The 20,379-nt window shown below is 35.3% G+C and overlaps 1 protein-coding gene across 1 annotated transcript in view; it reads right to left on the bottom strand.

The window, feature by feature from the left end:
- LOC115245988 (Down syndrome cell adhesion molecule-like protein Dscam2) overlaps window positions 1-1,266 on the bottom strand; it is a 144,146-nt gene extending 142,880 nt beyond the window's left edge. The window contains exon 1 of the mRNA XM_029824531.1: window positions 945-1,266. The gene's annotated coding sequence lies outside the window, so the exon portion shown is untranslated. The remainder of the gene's footprint in view (window positions 1-944) is intronic.
- Window positions 1,267-20,379: the final 19,113 nt, after the last annotated feature.

Raw genomic sequence — 20,379 nt, 5'->3', positions numbered from 1 at the left:
CGTTTGATGTGCAAGTGTTATTAAGAGATTTGCACTTATTTAAAGCCTTGTATTCACATTTCCGCGGATGATGTGATATGAATCTCATTTAAATATATAATACGGCGACTGCATATATGATATTATCATAGTCGGATTCAACACTAAACTAGGAAATAAAATAATCTTTAATTCTCTCTCTCTCTCTCACGTGCATTTTCTCTTAATTTTAGAACTTATTATTATGGAACAAAGATGTAATTTGTATGTAACTTAAATTATACGTCTTAATATATCAGTAAATAAGAAAATATAAATATCACGATAATTTGACGAGACTTATTTATTTAAGAAAACAACGTGAATAGACGTCGTTAAAGGATAACATTTCTGGATAAATACCACGAGGTAAACATAAAAGTATATGTGAGCTAATAAAATATTTTATCTACAATATATGTTCGGAAAATATAGTGAATACGCGGAAAAATTTCATCCCTCCATTTACGGTATTCAGTAGAATTGGAAGAAGAAGAAAATAATAAAGCTAACGTATGTAATAATGACGGTACAAAATCAGGATTACAGAATAGAACGTATATAGGCGTATCGATATGTCATAACACTTGCTATCACAATTATTGGCATCGCGAGTGCAATTCGCTCAGTATCGTCCTTTATGGAAGATAGAGAAGGAATAAAGACCAAATATAATTATTTTTACAAAAGTATGTCATTAGAAAAAAATGGACTTCACAGCTGATAAAAAAACGGAATAAAAAATGACGATTTTGAATATTAATATTAATATCGCGTTTAATATCCCGACAATGTTGTTTCTCTCTTCTTAACAGACACGATCACTGACATTTATTTCCCTCTTTAAAGCCGTGCAAGCACATTGGTAAGGAAGAATGCAATACGCATGCAATCGAATTTTCTACCGCAAGCGATTTTTCACATACATTGTTGTCCCCGAAGATCCCGGCCAGCATGATAGTCGTCGCCAGCTGAAAAGTGTCACGTGCCAGACTCGAAATAGTTACGACTCTCCCCGTTCGGATCTAGGAGAAGGAATGTCCCTCGAACTTTTCACTGAGCGGTCCGTTTCACAAGATCGTCGAACCCGCGGAGAAGAAAGGGCGAACGCGCGAGAGGAGGGCGAAAAGAGTGAAGCGTGGAGAAACAAAAGTGCATGCGTGCGTCCGATCGTGCGTGATCACTTTTGGAGAACACGTTGGAGCTGGTCGCGAGCAGGTTGACACCTTCGGGGAGGAGATCGCGCGCAGAACTGACACCTCACGCGCGCGGTCCAGCTACCCTCAGCATCCAGCGGTGGCGGTGACGGCGACCGAGGGGGATGAAGCCGAGCACGCGCGAAATTCCGCCCTCCCCCCTGCTCCTCCCCAATCCCCTTTCCCCTGCTTGCCTCACGAACGAGCTGCAGCCACCCCCAGCCGCCCCATCCGCCGCCTCGTTCTCATCCACCGCGGCTATCCTCTCCTCGGTCAACCTTTGCCGCTCTAGCACACCACACTCCCTGTTTCGTGCCGAATTCACGCTATCATCCACGGAATCTCACTTATTTGTTCGGATAATATATAGAACTACGTTCATGGTAGAGTAGTAGTAGTAGAGTATAGCCTCTTCCGTTTGTTAGACGTAATTTCATTAATTATGTTAAATGAGGAGAACTTTAAATTCTATAATTATTTCGCATAAATGATTTCCGAGTTTTTAAGCTTCTTCTATATCTGCTTCATTTAGTCGTCTACCTTTTGACGACTCTATTTCGCCTTAATTAGCAAACTAACTGTAGATTCAGAAAGAGTTTGAGACGACCAAATTAAAGAGAAGAGATCTTACAATTATTATATTTTCCCCTGCTATGTGATAGTTTGCAAAGCTCGACAGTTCTTCGTAAAGATTGGTGTAATATATTATCGCAGATAATATGTATAATATCTCGAATATTTGCATTAAATGCAAATCTGCGTGCCATGCATATTTCAGAAAGTCTAATTAATGATAATTATCAAAAATTCAGATACGTGCATTTTACGGCAAAAATTTTTGAAATTTTCAAATTTCGCAATTCTTTGCATTGCGAAATGAACTGTAATTATTATTTTTTTTTTCCTGTACATCGCCAACTATTATTCGCTAGAATACTCAGCATTTATTATGACCTTTTTATAATTGTCCAAAGCGAACACGCCGACTCTCCAAGTGAACAAATGCTGCGCCAAGTAATTACACCGCACAATTGTACGAATATTGCAGAATCGGTGGAGAAAAAAAAATTCCGTCGAGTTTTTCATAGAGTAAAAATTTAATTTCCGCCGAGATATTTGACGTGCGTGTCTTACCGAGTTCTAACCGTAAATTGAGGAAAATGAAAATTTTTCGCGCAATCATAACACTGTCTCGATTACTGTCTTTTTTGGCTTCCATTTTATTCAAAAATATTAATATAATAAATATATAATAACTATGGTATCTCTCTTAGTCTGACTCTTCCCCTTCGACCTGTCCGGTATGAGTGTTACTAGTTATAAATTATTATACTCTGTTCAAAGTAGCAAGGGATTATTTAATATGCTGGAAAGTATATCGTGCTGAACAAATAATTCATGAGAAATCTCAAATGGTTGTAAATCCAGTTGCTCAATAAGATATAAAAAAAAAAATTTCTCTGCAACATTCATTTTATATTATTTCTATAAAATTTACTACCAAAATAAAAAAATAAAAAAAAAACTTTAATTATACATATCAATGTAAAAAGATTTACATGAAAATTTTAGAACTTGCATATTTTAGAGATTCTTATTAAATAAAAACAAAGGCAATGTAACATGTTAAATACATTTATTTCGAAGAATAATATGGAAAGTATTAGACCAAAACTAACTGATATGGCAAATTTAGTATTAAAGATCATATATACATGTATGATCTTTAACATACATCCGACTAAATATATTTTTAAAAATGCAGGTGTCAAATGCATATCTAAAGTGCGTATATTAGAAGAAATTTTGCTTTTCTCTTTATCGAAAGAATATAGACATATTCGTTATATCAGCCAGTCGGTCTAAATAAAGTTAAATCTCAATCTATATGCAGATGTTCTATATAATAAATATATAAACATTAGTCATGCATGGTCTTAAAAAAAAGAAATATGTAGCTTGATGCTGCATGATGCGGTTATAATTTAATAAGCTTGGAAAAATAATATATATATATATATATATATATATATATATATAAATGCCCATTACGAATTATGTTCCAAATTAATACTGCACCATATTAATCAAAAAGAATATATATTTGTTATAAAAAAAATATGGTACGTTAATGAGAGAAATTCTTGTGCGCAGAAGTTGATTTGCAGGGACCTTAAATTCGCGATTATACCCGAGGTAATTGCAGGGTCGAACATGCGAGAAATTTCACCCCTGCGAACCCCCCCTCTCAACAAGAGTAGCCCCTTTACGGCCCTATTTCGTCCGAACGAGCGCCTCGCACCTACAAAGGGGCGTCGAGGGTTGAAACCCTCCCTAATAATTATCAGGCAATGGAGGCCATATTGCGCGAGCCGATGACCCAACAGTATGGAATATTCAAGACTCTCGTATGCGTAAGCCAGACCACCTTAAAACCTAATTAAAATATGCAACGTGGAAGATATGGCGTTAGTACACTATCGAGGTGTAAAACGTGAAACGATAGAGGATAGAACTTTTATTTTGGACGGACTTGATAATAAGATATTATCGGTTAAACGTATATCAAACGGCTTGTATAATATATTCGCTAATAACTTTTTTATGTTCTCAAAGTTTAAGGCAGAAAATAGAAAAGCGTATATTTGTAAATCCTAAAAACCTTATTAAAAAGTAGCAATATTTCTAGTTTAGTAGTTTCTAATTTTTAATCTAAGAAAAGAGGATGCAATTTTTCCTCAGATGCTCTTGCAAGGCTCGTAAATGTTAAAGGCTGCCTCCGGTGAATCGGGACATCCTCATCATGGCCGGGAAATCCGGTCGAGCGATTTCATTTTCATACGTATCAGGACGGGCTCGGTCGCATGCGCGTGAACGTAGGTGTGTCGCCCTGTAATTAACCGGGCACTGCCGACCTACAATAATTACCCGGTAACGCCGGCGGTGGAGAGAAATGAAGAGCGTTGCGTTGCGTTGCGCGATCGACAACCTTCCCGGTCCCAAGATTATTTAAACGCGCAATCGCGACTATGTCAATTTCGATCATGCTTTCGCAACATGACGAGGTGACAAAGCCAACCGCGCTTTATTCCGATCGTAATTTAACGACCTCGCAAAACCCTTTTGTCATGTGTTTGCTCGCATCGTATTCGCGTTTCCTTGTTTTCGCGCGATTGTAAAAATATTTTATATTATCATCGACGCACGGAGATAAAACATACACGGATCCAATACGATCGTGTCGTAGCACGAAATGGTCATATAATGATCTTTTAAAGTCTATGGGATGTGTCCTCGCATTAAACTCTTTCCACGTATATATATATATATATATATATATACGTATATAAAGCGAGTTGCTAAATTCCACGTGCCAAAACTCTGTTCAGAACGGTTATTTCGAATTACCATGGGATTTGACCGGCACGATGACACGTGCCTAGAATTTCGATTCAGTTCTCCTCGATCGAGAAGAGAGTCTCCGTGCTCGCGTTAATACGAAATGCAATTAATGCAACTGGGAATATATTAAAAACGTCATTAGCGTGTACGATAATTGCGGAAACGCGAACATCATGCTTTCATCTATACTTCAAACATCCGATCCATGTCCAATCACGCTCTCTTTAGTCTGACTCTTCCCCTTCGACCTGTCCGGTATGAGTGACTCTACCGGTAACTATTAGCGTTTTCGAATGAAGCAAGTTTTATCACTTTAAGAGTGATTAAATTACTAATTTATCATAAATATATGTTTGATCAAAAATAAGTTTTAAGAGAATCTGATTAATATAAATATATGATACATTAATAATATAACTAATATAAAGTCCATCTCCCTTATTTGTTGCTATTTTGGCTTTAAACCACAAAATTCTTTGCCCTAATTAACCAATCAAACGCTTACTTGAAATATTTCATTAATTAATCTAATAATTTAAGTATTCCTAATAATCAAAACGGAATATATGATGTTATTAATCGGTCTCAGAATGATCAAACTTGCTTCACTCGAAAACGTTATATGTTGATAACGAGGTACCCATTTGACTTGCCTCAAATTTAAGTACTTGTACATTTGTTTTACACATTTGTGTGTGCATTAGTAATTTAATATTTAAAAAAAAAGTCCAACAATTTTTCAAAAGAAGATGCCACAGTTTGCGTATATATTTAATTATCTAATATATATAATATATCTATTGTATTTTACTTAGAAATATTGATGCTCTGGAACGGCAGGATGTCCAACACCTAAAAATGATTTCTTAAAAATAAAATTTATTAAAAATTAATTTTAATAAAATATATTTGTTTGTGACCATTTGTTAAAAAATTAATCAAAAAATATATAGATAGATTGCAAATTTAAATTTACTACTTGATAAATTGAAATTTATTGATATAAAATGTCTATATCCATGTTAATATTTTATTAATAATGTAAATTTCTTTCTATTAACACACTATTAGTATTAATAATATTAATAATGGGAAAACACTTAACAAGAAAAAAATTCTTCCTTAAATATGTACTTCATTTAATTATAATATTAAAATATACTCTAATTAATTGTTTGTGTAATTTTGTAATTCGAATGAATAATTTTGTAATCGAAATTTTGAAGGATCGTATGGTGATCATCGTTAAATCATTGTCAAATCATTGCTTTTGGGAACCGTCAAAAAAATCCGTGTTTAATTCCAGCCCTGCAACGCGTATCCCCAGGTTTTAACGGGGCACCGAACTAGACGACATGAATGGATCCCACAAGTACCGACGAAAAATACATAACTCTACGCGATGAAGATTGTTTCGATTTCTCGATCGTACGAATCACGTATTCGCTAACATCTACCTGATATGAATTCGCGACTAAGAATACAGAAGAAACGCGATATTCGCGATGTAATTTATTAATTCATTTAACAAATATTTAATTTTGATATGGAATTTGCAAATATATCTAATTAAAATCAAATATTAAATTTTGTGATAATTTTGTTAGCTATACACGAAATTTTGTAATATTGAAAAAACGGTTATCAAATTTCGCGAACGAGCAGCTAATTTTTGATCGTTGGCTTAGCATCAAACTTCATACTATTATTTAATAATTTTTACATTATACACTAGAAAAATTAATAAGATGTGCGACCACGAAATTTTGAAATATGAATTTCTACTATTTATTGATAACTCGGTATAAGAAATAAACTGTTAAATTTTAGGTTAATTTTAAAATAGAAATTTTACTAAAAAAATAAATTTCATTCATCTATGTTTTAATTTAACGAATTTTGTATTGTCGCACGTGTCTTACAGTTTTGTGTAATTTACAATTTACAATATTACAGATATTCACAATATTATCGAAATTATTAGATACTGATAGCATTTACATCTGAATTTAACATTATGTAAAATATTTATAATAACATAATTTACATAAAATATAATTAACAATACAATTTTTACAATATAAAATATAATATTTATAAAACAAAATATAATTTATACGACAAAAAAGATATAATTTATAATGCAATATAAAATTAACTAAATATTTATATTGCATGTGATTTATATTACATATAATATGAATATTTTTAAAAAATGCGAGTATGATATATAGCATTATACATCAACCTTGCCAGTAAAACTTTTTTGAAATTATATTAAATTTTGCGATTTTAAATTATAACATTATGTTTCAATATCCTATGAAAAGTCATAGTATTTTATATAATAATAGAAATCTTAATAATCCTAACAATCCCTAAGAGCCCTAGCAATTCTGATAACCCTAGCAATCCTGATAGTTCTAGCAATCCTAATAGTCCTAGTAATCCTAATAGCCTTAGTAATCCTAATAGCCCTAGTCACTCTACTTGCTGGTTAAGTCAGCGAGAACCTGCGATTTTACGAGGTTTTTGGGGAATGTGCCCTAATCAGCATTTAATTTACACCGGTAGCGTTTTTCTGCAGCCGTTCATTTTCGCGTCTCCGTTTATTTTTTATTTATTATCGTTTATTTTACGCGTACCCGTTTACTTTACGCGTACCCGTTTACTTTACGCGTACCCGTTTATTTTACGCGTACCCGTTTATTTTATGTAGATTATGTGCCATTAAAACGCACATAAAACGCAAAAACACATGAACTTTTCCTTCATGTGTACTATTTATCTCTTTTGACCAATAATGGTCATCTAACTTACACGTAGATAATCCATTCTTCAGGCCAGTATTGGACCTACCTTTCGTTGATCCTGGCCGCATTTAATCTGGCTATTTTTAGCCAGAAATAAAACAGTTTCGACCTCTATCAAAGATCAACAAAGGAAAAAAACTCCTTCCATTGTCGGCTAATTTAATTTCGCCGGTGCATAAGCGTAATTTTACGCTCGTTGATGGTCATAATACGTTAGGACCATACATTAGGTTTGTTGTACGTTGTTTTAATATAACTTTGCTTTAACTGATATACAATGTCAAAACATTAATTAAAAATTGTGATTGATTAAAATTTGTGTAATATATAATATGACTCTTATAATATAATTTATAATAAAATAGAATTGAGTAAACATTTACTTTGATATATTTTTCACTAACTTTTACTTTATACTATTATTATTCACTTATGTCTTTAAATATTATACATGATTTGATTGATCGATTACTTAAATTTATATCAGTCAAAACAAAGTTTTCTGATGTGCTACACTACATAGAGATGGATGGACTACAAAATATTACAATAAAATCAACGTGCGTTATAAGAATAAATTATTATATACATAATAATAAAATTAGTGACACGTTCTTTATTAAATAAATAATTGATAGATAATTGATCACACATGATAAAGAATGAATTAATAAAGAATTGAAAGTTTTTCTATATTTCTTCATTTATATTTTAGTTTGCTTTTGTAATATGCTTTAATGCAAATTTCTATTAAAAGAATGTCAAAAGTTATGATCAAATTTATTCTAGTCCATCCATTTTAAGATAACGGATCCATCTATAATCTACAAGTTACGATCTACATCTACAATCTCTAGAAATCCGTTATCTTAAAATTAAATGAAAGTTTGTCACTCACCGGCACTGATGCGCAACAGCGGAGTTGTTGGTCTTGAGACTACGTTGTCTACAACATACAAATATAAAATCCAAATTATAGCAACACTTAAAATAATTAATATTTCAAGAAATTATTATTGTACGCACGGAATTTTATATCCGATGCGTGCAATAATAAGCAGGTATATAAATATGGAATAATTTTATAAGGTCTAAAAAAGAAAAGTACTTTTTTTAAATAGAAACTTCTATATAAGAGATTTATATAAGAGTTTTTCTCTTTGTGCGAATCTCTCTTGTTTAAAGTATTCAAATAAATGAACCGAATTAATGCATATCTGAGATTTATAATAACAATCACCCTTAAGTTGCTCCGCCGGTGCAGGATGCCTCTCCTAGGCCTCTTCCTCCTCTCAGAATGTTAGGATCGCTACGTTGTTCTGTAACATGCAAATAGAAGATCTAAATTGTAGCAGCGCTCAAAATAATTAATATTTAAAAAAATTTATTATATGCATTAAATTTTATATTCGTAATATTTTATATATAACACACACACATATAATATTCTAATAATATGCCGTGAGCAGCTCTCATTGAGATATCGACTTTTAAAAAGATGTGTTAAATCGATATTCGCAATTATTGTTACCCCTTTTCTGCGATCTCGATTGATTATCTCAACGCTGCACTGTGCATTTCTTTATATCAATAAAAGCCTGTCATAACTGAGCGACGCATTTGACAGTTCAAATATTAAGTGTGTGTAATTTTTATTTAATTTATTAAAAAAACGGAAAACTAGAATTAATATGTGTAAATAATTATACACATATACACATAAAATAAATGGGGCGCGCATAGCGCGCGCTTATAGTGTTCTAGTATAATAAATTTTATTAAAGAGAGCTATACACATATAATATAGCTCTCTTTACTAAAATTTATTTCTTCCGCGGACATCAATATGACAAAAATATATTTGTACGACGTTAATGAAAAATACAATTAAATGCCAATGATACAATTAAATTAAAATCTTTTTGTTTTCATCATTTCTCTTTCTTCGTCCCTTTAAAAAATATAGGTGGAGAAACGCTGTACTATTCCAAAAATATTGATTTTACAGGTTTTGCTTGCAATTTGCACGGCTGTATGTACATGTAGAATGAACCAATAGCGGAAATGCGGTTGGAGCCAAATTTAGTCAGAGTGAAATTGATTGAGATCGAAACTTTCAAAGCAAAATAATTCGCATTCACAGTACATTCATTAATCCGTCCAAGCACGAGCAATTTTAGCATTATGTCCCCTCTACATGTAATAAATAAAGCTGTGCAATCTCGATACGTCAAACACAGCGAGAATAAAACACAGATGGATTGCGCTTGAGATGCCTTTTCTTTCTAGAAATTGCCGGGAAAAATGAGATACTTGGGAGAGCGATGGTAGAAATTCGCGGCGACAACGACGAGGATATCGGTACGAAAACAATAAACATCGGGAAAATCCGCGAATCGAATCAGCACAGACGGATCTCCAAGGACCGTGAGATTAAAATGCATCCGTTCAGTCGCGAAGTCGTGTCTAACTGTGTCTGCGAAGTGGAAGCGAAGACTCCAGCAATTATCGCGGAATTCAGCCGATCGTTACCCACTTCCCCTCGGAACAACCGCGCCCGATTGTCTGAAGCAGACCGAATGCGGAAAGAACGGAAAAAACATGAGAGATGAAGAGAGAAAGGAAGAGAGAAAAAGCTAGAAATTCGACAAAGAAAACGGCGTCGCGCGACGGAGAGAAGAGCAAAAGAAGCGACTCCGACGGTTATCCGCAACGAAGACACCTACAAACCGTCGACGGCAGAGCAGTAAGAGGTAGGTGGACGAGATAGAGTATAACGTAAAAGGAATAAAAGAAAAGCGAGGACCTGAAGATAAGGACGGCGGGAACGCAGATAAAAAGGCCAGTGTCTTTAGAGCATAAGCTTGTCGTGCGCAATATATTTCGCCCGAATTATGAGAGAGAAAGAGAAAGAAATAGATATGACTTGTTTTACAAATTTTTATAACAATAAACACTTGAACTGTATAGGTTGTAGTAATTATACACGTAATTGATAAATTAATTAATTAATAATTAATTATTACGATTAACTGGACAAAAATTGACTTAAATTCTCCTGATTGAAAAACGAAGAATAGATATATCTCTACGATTAATAATTTTCAGGAATTCTGATAATCATACAAAGTGCGATATGATTATTCGGAACGCAATAGTCGCACGGTCGGTCGATATAACTGTTCCTTTACTATCCAATTATACGATGTAATTGGAAACTTGACCGGAGGCGATCGCTGCAGCGTTGTTTCCGCGCAAAGTTACATAGTTCATGCAGTTTACTCGCGGAAGCTACGAGCGGTGAGTTTCCTTTGTAAGCACTTCCACCTCCATAATTGTGTGAAGATCGTATCTCGCTTCTTTTTTCATCACCATCGAAAGGAGAGATAGATATACTACATATAATTTCGACAATCTTATTTAATCGATATACGTGTATCGCGTACAGGGTATAAGTGCTATATTTCTAAAAGAAATAAGTTCTATATATTACGGAACATCCTGTACATGTCCTTCTATTATATTCCGTATTTACAGAATTATCATTTCTAAGCAGCAAATAATAGATATTTCTCCCGCTGTTTTGCATACAAAACACGCGAAATGAAACAAATTGACGGAATATTCATGAGACGATCTCGAGCGATCCTTGCGCTCGTTTGTCTTTTTTTTTTGCCGATCCTTTGCTCCTTCTGCTCTTCCCAACGAAACGTTCCGCAAGACACAAGACATCGTCGCGGCAAACTAATTAATCCGGAGTTTTGTTTATTAATATTCGCGAGCCGAGAGATGAGAGGCATCGCATCACATTTTGACGCAACATCCTCGCCGTCTACATTGCCATACCTTCAGGATCCTTCCCCGGCATTAGAGCTCGTCCTTTGAGAGGGACTGCCGGTACAACTACTACTACTGTTGCCCGAAGTCAAACCCTCGTCGTGGCAGGAAGACGACGACGCAGTAACCAGCCCTCCCCTTACCAGACTAGGATTTATGACGGCTCTAATAAACGCGGCAAAGCCGTAATCATTTGCATACTATGACCACGCTCCGGCGAATGCATCGGATGGCGAAAAGAGACGAGAGCCGGCGAGATATCTCGGTGAACAAAAGGCTTCCGTGCGACTAATTCTGGCTGCGTCAGCTCACGCATTCGCGAACGTCTCCCGTACATACGTGCTTGTGTTGTTTTGCAACGGGGACGAGATGATGTTTTGTCTAACACCGTATTAATCCTTATGCGTATCGTATAAATTTCGGACGCGTTCCACTTTCTTGCAAAGACTATCTCGATACCTGAGGTAATTTCGAAATGTTTGCGAGATTTGTGTATTCATTTTTAATATAAATTTTTTTACATGTCTGTTATTTAAACATTTTGACTAATAAAAGGAAAAAAAAATTCATTTATTGTGGGAAAAAAAATATGTACGTATCACGTGACTAAAAAATTAATAATTATTTGAAGTATTTTTGAGAAACGTTAATGTTAATGTTGCATAGTAATATTCTGTCATGAATACATTCAAATTCGTCGATAAAATTATCTTTGGATCAATTTTATATTATATTAAATTCAAGATTTCGAAACTATGTCAAATTAATTCAATTATTGAGAAGTTTAGCAACGAAACGTGACAAATGCAAGTTTATAAAAGATTGAATAGTTTTAGGTTCACAGATGTTAAATTGTTAACTATCACAAATCTCGTGTCTATCAAATGATCTAAATTTCATCATATATTATATTCGAAAATTCATCTAATCGAGAAGACTTTAAAATTTCTTGATTAAAGAAAAAGACATAAAATAAATCTCTCTCTAATAATTTTATGTCAATTTTGTAATTTTCTTAAATGAACAAACACCATCTTACGTTCTATACTTTATATTTTACACTTTTTTGAGACGTTGATGAAACATGTTGAAAGAGACTGTATCGTTAGTTTTTCAGTAAGGCTTTGATGAGAAGTCGACAAAGAAGCTGTCGTGACATGCAAACGGAAAACGTGTGAAAAGAAGTTCGTTGGCCGTTAAAGGTAGACGAACAGTAGTTTATCTCGAATAGTGCAGTTAACAGTTGTGTCGACAGTTCTACGATGCAGAACGATTCGTCGAGTGCGAAGTTGTTATCATTAAATGGCTACGAATTATCAGTTCGATTTTACTTCTACAGTTCTTCGTGCATCGGTAAAGATGCGAAAATAAATGAGCAAGAGCAAAATAACGTCACATTTAAATATAATCAGTTTTAAACGCACACGCAAGTTTTAATTCCGTTAGAAAAATAATTTTAGAAAAAGAAGGCTAGAGATTTAAATTGATAGAAATAAAATTGTAATTATAATAAAACCATTTCTATGCCTATTTAGCAAATTTTAAATTTTCGTTCTAAAAACGCTCGAAATTCCAACGAGGTTAAAGTCAGACATTATCGGCAACACGGAAACAGAGTAAGCTAAGGTCCTGAGAAAGATACTTGGTCGGTCGGTTTCTCTATCTGAGATTTAAATTGATAGAAATAAAATTGTAATTATAATAAAACCATTTCTATGCCTATTTAGCAAATTTTAAATTTTCGTTCTAAAAACGCTCGAAATTCCAACGGGGTTAAAGTCAGACATTATCGGCAACACGGAAACCGAGTAAGCTAAGGTCCTGAGAAAGATACTTGGTCGGTCGGTTCCTCTATCTTCCTATCGAATGGAAATGAAGCGCGTTCGACCAAATTTAAGTGCGCGAGCCGGTCCGAACCAATCAGCAATATTGCTGCAAGTGCACCCACTGCGCGGATACTCCCTTGGGTTCTCGGTTTGCGGCTTGCGGTCTGTGGCTCACGATATTGAACATTGTGAGCTATGAGACATACCGGCTCGATAATAGAACGATACCTATTTCTCGTACGAAAAAGCCAGACCGATCTATGATCGAACGATTTATAGCTTTCTTACTGCCTTTTCCAAGACTGTTAATTATTTTCTAAAAAAATCGCGAACTATTCTCACGATTTGCCCGCAAAAGATTTGCAAAATTCACAAGAAGGGGAAAGAGAGAGAAAGAGAGAGAAAAATTATCTATTAAAATTGCATGATAAATATTAGAAAATCAAATACAAGGCTACTCAAATCCGTTTTAAATGATATTTTTAATTAATCAATGAAAGCAAAGAGGAAAAAAGAGAGAGCTTTCGCGAGTTTATAAAATATAATTGTTATCCACGATCCTCTTTTAATAGTAGGCATATATAAAACATACGCGTATATTATATTCATGACAGTTATTATTTCAGTCTTGTGTGAGTCATAAAAATTGCAAAACATAGACTCTCGTATCTAAAAAGTTTTTACATAATGCCTGAAATAGTAATGTTGTTTTAAAAGATATATTTTAGTATTAAACAACCGATATTATAATAATATCCCTAGCTATTTGCGGCGAAATAATCACATTTGTAGTGTAAATAGTTGCGATTAAATTCTTTGGGAAATAATTTGCATAATTTTATAACTAAAATAGTAATTAAAACATAGAGATTACTAAATAGAATTTCGCAGATATCGATAATGTAAATATCCGTTTTCGTTAAACTACATATTATTACAGTTAGTACACCTAATTAATATTAGTAAACACGATAAATATTAACACGTACATATTACATATATAACTTATGTATACAAAAGTACATATATAGAGTACCCTTATATATACATATATAGATACATACATAAAGTACATATAGTATATTGTAAAATTTATGAAAATTGCAAATTCGAAAATGTTATAAAAGATACTAGGTAAATACTTTCTTTTTTTAAATAAAGCAAATATACAAATATAAATAATAATTTAAATATACAAATAAAATAATAATTTAATATCCGAAAAAAAATATTCAAAGTGTCTTATTCAATTTATAACGTACTATCATTAGAATATACACATATAATCTTGCACAAATGTTAATGTAAAGATTAATTGGATTGATTAAAGATTAAAGGACGAGAAATTTTTGTTTTCCAAGAATTATTCGAAGGAAAAGAAGTGTAATGCATTGTCGAAGCAACAAGCCACTTACCGAGAGTAACGGCGACTTTTCTTCCGCCAGCAACTCATCCCGAATCAATTGGCCGATGTCTCGAGAAAAGCGGAATATTGGAAATGGCGGCTGAGCGGAGACGGAACAGTCTGGCTGATTATCCGATTATCCGGTTCTCCGGAACATTTGCAATTTACGTCTCGGAGTCCTACTCTTCTCCCTCGCTCTTTCTCCCATCTCTATCTCGTTCTTCTTCGAAGCAAGCGAGAGAGGGAGAGTTGCCTTCTTTTCCCGTGACTCTCCTCCACTCTCGTTCTCGTATCGACGAGTCGTGGGAAATTTCGTTTTCATCTCGCAAAAGTCGTTTTTCCGCGAGCACACCTTCCTGTCACGCGGATCCTTGATCAAGAGTCCTCATGCGGATCACGGTGACTGCCATAGTTGACCTACACGAGCCGGGAAATTAATTCTCGAGCGGAGACTCTCACTCCACGCGCGGCTGCAGGTACAAATCCTATTAACATAATAGGGACGACCTAATTAAGAACCACTTACGCCCAATGTGTCGCGCCTCCTTTGAAAGAATATCCCAGAGGGATTTGACGATTAATCTTATCGAACGCGACATTCTCTATTAAAATCTTTCGAATGTAACACACTCTTATAAGCTTATGTGAGCTTTAATATCTGTTTATTGATCGATGTACCATATGTACTTTATCTAGACCGAAAATATCTACGATGCTAGGAGAAATTTTTATTGAATCTATCGAATTTCAATCAGAAATTCTTTAGCTATCTTTTTAAAGTAGATGTTCTTTAAAAGTTTTGACATCATCATTTATCGCAAATTTACAAACAAATATCTTTGCAAACAGAAAATTGAATTTCTTAGTAAAGTATTAAACAGTATCCACTTCAAATAAAGTTAAATATATATTTTCCATGTATATATTTGCATTCTTGATTTTATTCGCGCTATTGAACTTTTATGTCAAGTATATATAGTTATATACTTCTTTATTATTTATATATAATATATATATATATATATATATATATATATATATATATATATATAAATTTCTATTAATCAATATTTATATATATACACTATTTCTACTAATTTTTTTGTAGTTATTTTTTATCAAATATTTATACTAATAAAGAATGATTACGATTTCGTGAAAAAGTTAGCATATGATTGTAAACACTCTTAGAAATAAATCTAAAATATCTGATATCTTGGGTTTAAAACATTATATTATTTTTATATTATTAATAAGTAAAAAATCACCAATTTGTTTAAAAATAATTAAGAGTTAAAAAAGTAAGGGCAAATCGCACGTTAAAGTTTCGTTTCTTCTTCTCGCCAACAGCGAAATGGCAGTTTAAACTCTATCGTCGTAGCCGTTTTCGGTAATTAACTTTGCGACTTGGAGGATGTGGAGAGCATCGAGTCACTGATTATTCATCACCTCGGTCTCCGCAGATCGAACAAACAGAGAGAGAGAGAGAGAGAGGTTTCGTTTCTTCTTCTCGCCAACAGCGAAATGGCAGTTTAAACTCTATCGTCGTAGCCGTTTTCGGTAATTAACTTTGCGACTTGGAGGATGTGGAGAGCATCGAGTCACTGATTATTCATCACCTCGGTCTCCGCAGATCGAACAAACAAAGAGAGAGAGAGAGAGAGAGAGAGAGAGAGAAGGGGAAAGAGAGATAGTTTCCATGGAGGCAACGACAGACACGACGATGCTGTTCTGAGACAGGGCGAATAGCGGTGGCGGGGAGAGAAAATGGGGAAGAAGAGAGACGTGAGGGAGGTTGCCGAGCAAACCAGGACAACGGCGTATTCGGTGTTCCCTCGTGTCACTGATTATTCCATTTACGAGCCATGCCGCATGATTCTGAATAGCGATACACATACCGGGCGCGAATCCGCCACTGGAGATTCCCTCCGCGTCCATAACCGGTACGTTGTCATCGCGCAGCCATACCGCCCTTCGCTCTTCTCTTTCTCTCTTCCTTTCCTTTTACCCTCCCGGCCGCGCATAGTTCGTCACGGAGAAAGAGAGAGAGAGAGAGAGAGAGAGAACTCCCTACCGGATCGGAAATCGATTCAATCTGCGCGAGCCATGTCGAGGATTTTGACTCGCGAGCGCGAACGATACTCCCGAAAAAAATAGCCGGCTGTGCAGCATCCACTGCAACAACGAACGCGCCCGTATCGTCATTTAGTACGCTCGACACCGTCGAAGCGGAATGTTTACGCGATGTGAACGCGCCGAGCGGATTTTCCCGATCGTGTGAGCGAGAGGGATATTCCGACTTGATGAAACTCGATTCGAATACGCAGTAAAAACGTCAGTTTCGCGATGTTGCTTCTTATGCGACGAGAAATGTATCGAGAAGAGTCGGTATATTGTTTCGATTCACAATAGGATTGGCGTATTTGATGATCTCGATCTCTATTTCGAACATACATTATTTACGGCTCATCGTAAATAAATATTCGATCGGTGTATCAGAAACTCGGAGGGCCGTATTAAATCCCGTGGCAGCGTTACTTATGCTACGACGCTGGACAGATAACGTTGCAGCATCTCCATCGACGAGCGGGCTCGGTCACATTATACCTATCTACTAACTGGATCCACGCTCCAGCGACGGAAAGAGGAGATTTGGCCGGTTAACGCTAATCAATTTTGGCCGCAGCCGAGAGCTTTAGATACGTATCGCGACGAACGTTATGGAGATGTGAGGGCTCGCGCGCGGAAACTGGCAGGCGTCTCCCTCCCTCCCCACCCCGCGTATATATGCGGAATAAAAAATTTTGCGGGGGCAGCATACCGCCGCTATCGAACACTCTGCACGTCCGCAAACACGACGTAGATCGTCGTGCTTGCGCATGCAGATTTTCAGGTGCGGAAAGCCGTCTGCGCTGGAGAAGCGCGACGCGTCTACCTGAATTAGTCGACCGAGAGAAGACAGGGAAGAGGGGAACGTCGAAAGAGTGCTTCTGTCCTTATTCATGCATAAAATCCATATTCTTCGAAGAGGAGACAACGTGCCCCATCGCGAGGAAGCGACGATCACCCGAGGCAACCCTTTCTTATTCGCCCTCGTGTTACTCCCCCCGGTTGCGCGTTTTTAAAGTATTATTGTCCTAGAAACTTTTTCTTTATTTTATTCTTCGCGAAATTCCCTCGACATGATCATGACGTTCATGGAGAATTGATGTATTGGGGATTATGAAAGATAGAGAGACGAGATATCGAGAAAAGATAGAAATTTTTTAAATCGATTCTGTGTGTGTTCAGAAAAATAGAAAAGTTTCGAATATATGGATGTTCATAAAATCGACTGGCTAACTTGCAAAAAAAATATATTTTGTTTCTTTTTTTGTCTATTAAAAATATCAAGAACAATTAAAAATTTTTTTTTTTTTCACCAATGTTGCGAAAGTTGGCGAGTTGTTTTTAATGTGGTTTCGCGTTTTACTCGGCGAGCGATTAAAATTACATCGCCTCCAGAGATGAACGGTATCTCTCTATTTTACTCCGGATACTCCGTCTCGTTTCAGCTTAAGTCACGTCGATCGCGAGTGCGCACTCGTAACGATTACTTCATAATTGGATCAATGACCTGCGCGCTCTTGATCAGTAGTAGTATGGCTATTCAATTTTATTATGCGTTTTGATAGCTTTCCGTAGCTCGTGAACAATGCCCGCGAGCGGTACGAAACATTTCAACTTCGCTGATTATTCGGGGTACACGCTGAAATGAAACATATTTAATTTCACGAAAATTTAGTCCCATACAATTATTCCACGATATTCTCTCGATTATATTAATGAACACGCACATTACACTGTCGCGATTCTGTCGCTGCGCCGGCAAAGGACCAGTTACACACATTTCATTCTATCGTAATATCGCCAATAATTACCACAATTAGCAAACATCTGCTAATGAAATATACAGAGTGACGTATATGGAATAAAATCTATATAGGTTATTTGGTAACATAATTCATGCGGATGAACAAAATATGTTAGTGTCGAATGGACACGTCGTTTCAAATTGGATTAATATCAATCGCCTACATAACGTTAATAACAAGTGAATTTCTAGATATTGTTAACATTAGAGAATAAAATAAAGCTTCCGGGATAAAAATCCTTTGTATTAAAAAAATATACGATATATCTCAAATCATCCCCATTTATCTTCTATTTAGAGTATTTTTCTTATAATAAAAGAAACTTTATATATGAAAAAATATTGACTCATTAATTATAGTTTTTGAATCGTTTCTAAATCTATCGAAGAATCCGCGGATGGGAAAGAAGTGAAGGGAAACCGAAATATAACGAAGGATATTACGAACTTCAAAGTGACACGAAAACTAACAGAAAAAAAAAATACAAACGTGGTGCAAAAAGACAGTGATATTGGAACAGATCGAAGAAACTTTGCGACTTTATCAAACCCCCGTCTAATCGTTCGAGTATGAGAGATTTTCCCCGAAGACTTTATTATTAGAAAAGTTCACGGATGTGGGGGAGAATAGGACGATATCCGGTTCGAGTCGCGCCGGATTATCATGGTTATCGACTTCGCGGCTCTGACGGGGCTCTGATCGAAGAAGGGAGAAGGTCGCTCTGCCCATTACGCCGTTCAAGTAACAAGATATTGAATTTCCGGCGTGGTTGCAAGAGCGCCAAGCTCCTCTCTCTTTGGGACCGGAATCCGCGCCCTACGATATATAATGGAGCGCCTTTACGCGCGTCTCAGGACCAGGGTGTTCCAGGGCACTCGAGGAGGAAGAGAGAGAGAGAGAGAAAGAGAAGGGACGCGGCTGCAAAGGCTATACACACATACGTATGTACAAGCCTTTCTACAAACGCCCATTTTCAAACAATGAATATTTTAGCGCGTCCGTGAAAGCCTACTCGAGCCCGCTTTTTTTGTGTTCGACCACTCTCGGCATAAAGGGCGCGTCATCGTCGCGCCCTGGGCGCATATATGCGTATGTACATAGTTATATGCGCCTTGACGCTCCTAGCCCCTTGACCATTCAAGGAATACCACCATAACTGAATCAAGTATAATACTATTCTTCGCGCGAGAGAATATCCTTTGTCTTTATTTTTGAAGAGTTCACTCACCCTCGCGACGTATTTGTCATTTATTTCGGAGGGGCAGAAAAAATCTTATTCTAAGACGGACCGAAAAAATTTTCTAACAAATTACTCGGAATTGTTTAAAAATTCGAGATTGCGATTTTATAAACGAAAAGACAGAAAGCTGTGTTAGTGTAGAAAATGTGTGTCGAATGCTTCGAAATACGCGCGATATCGATTGATATGAGTGAAACTGACAATGCGGATGGCGTTACTAGGAAATTCAGCACGTTTTATCTACAAATGGTACGGATAAAGTATTACAAGCCATCTTGTCCTATCAACAGAGAGAAGCTATCAACGTATGATAGAAACTATCAGAAATTAAAAAAAATAAAAATATATAACATATATTTAAAAATGGCGATTTTAAAAAAGTATATAAAATAAAAAAATTATATAAGAGAGTTTTTATAAAATATTTTATATTTTCAATATTAGACCTAATATAATAAGTTGGCTGTGTGATATTCAGACCATAAAATTCCTTATTCATCTTTTGCAGATAAAGTGCAAAATGAATACCAGCGTGAGATATGAAAAACAATGTTTTGACATTTACGTTATATAATTTTCTTTAGCAACACATACATATTACAGAAAGAAATATAAATCTTTCTTATATAAATAATTTATTCTTTATACTTTTCTGTCTATATAAATATTTCTTATTTTTAACAGAAGTGAGAAGTTCTCTCCTGCAAAAAAAAAAAAGGTATGAGAAA

Source organism: Formica exsecta, unplaced genomic scaffold (genome assembly GCF_003651465.1).
Source record: "Formica exsecta isolate Colony F162 unplaced genomic scaffold, ASM365146v1 scaffold138, whole genome shotgun sequence".
NCBI classification, from domain to species: Eukaryota; Metazoa; Arthropoda; class Insecta; order Hymenoptera; family Formicidae; genus Formica; species Formica exsecta.
Note: the sequence above shows the minus strand (reverse complement) of the source record. Positions and strands in the feature narration are given on the sequence as shown.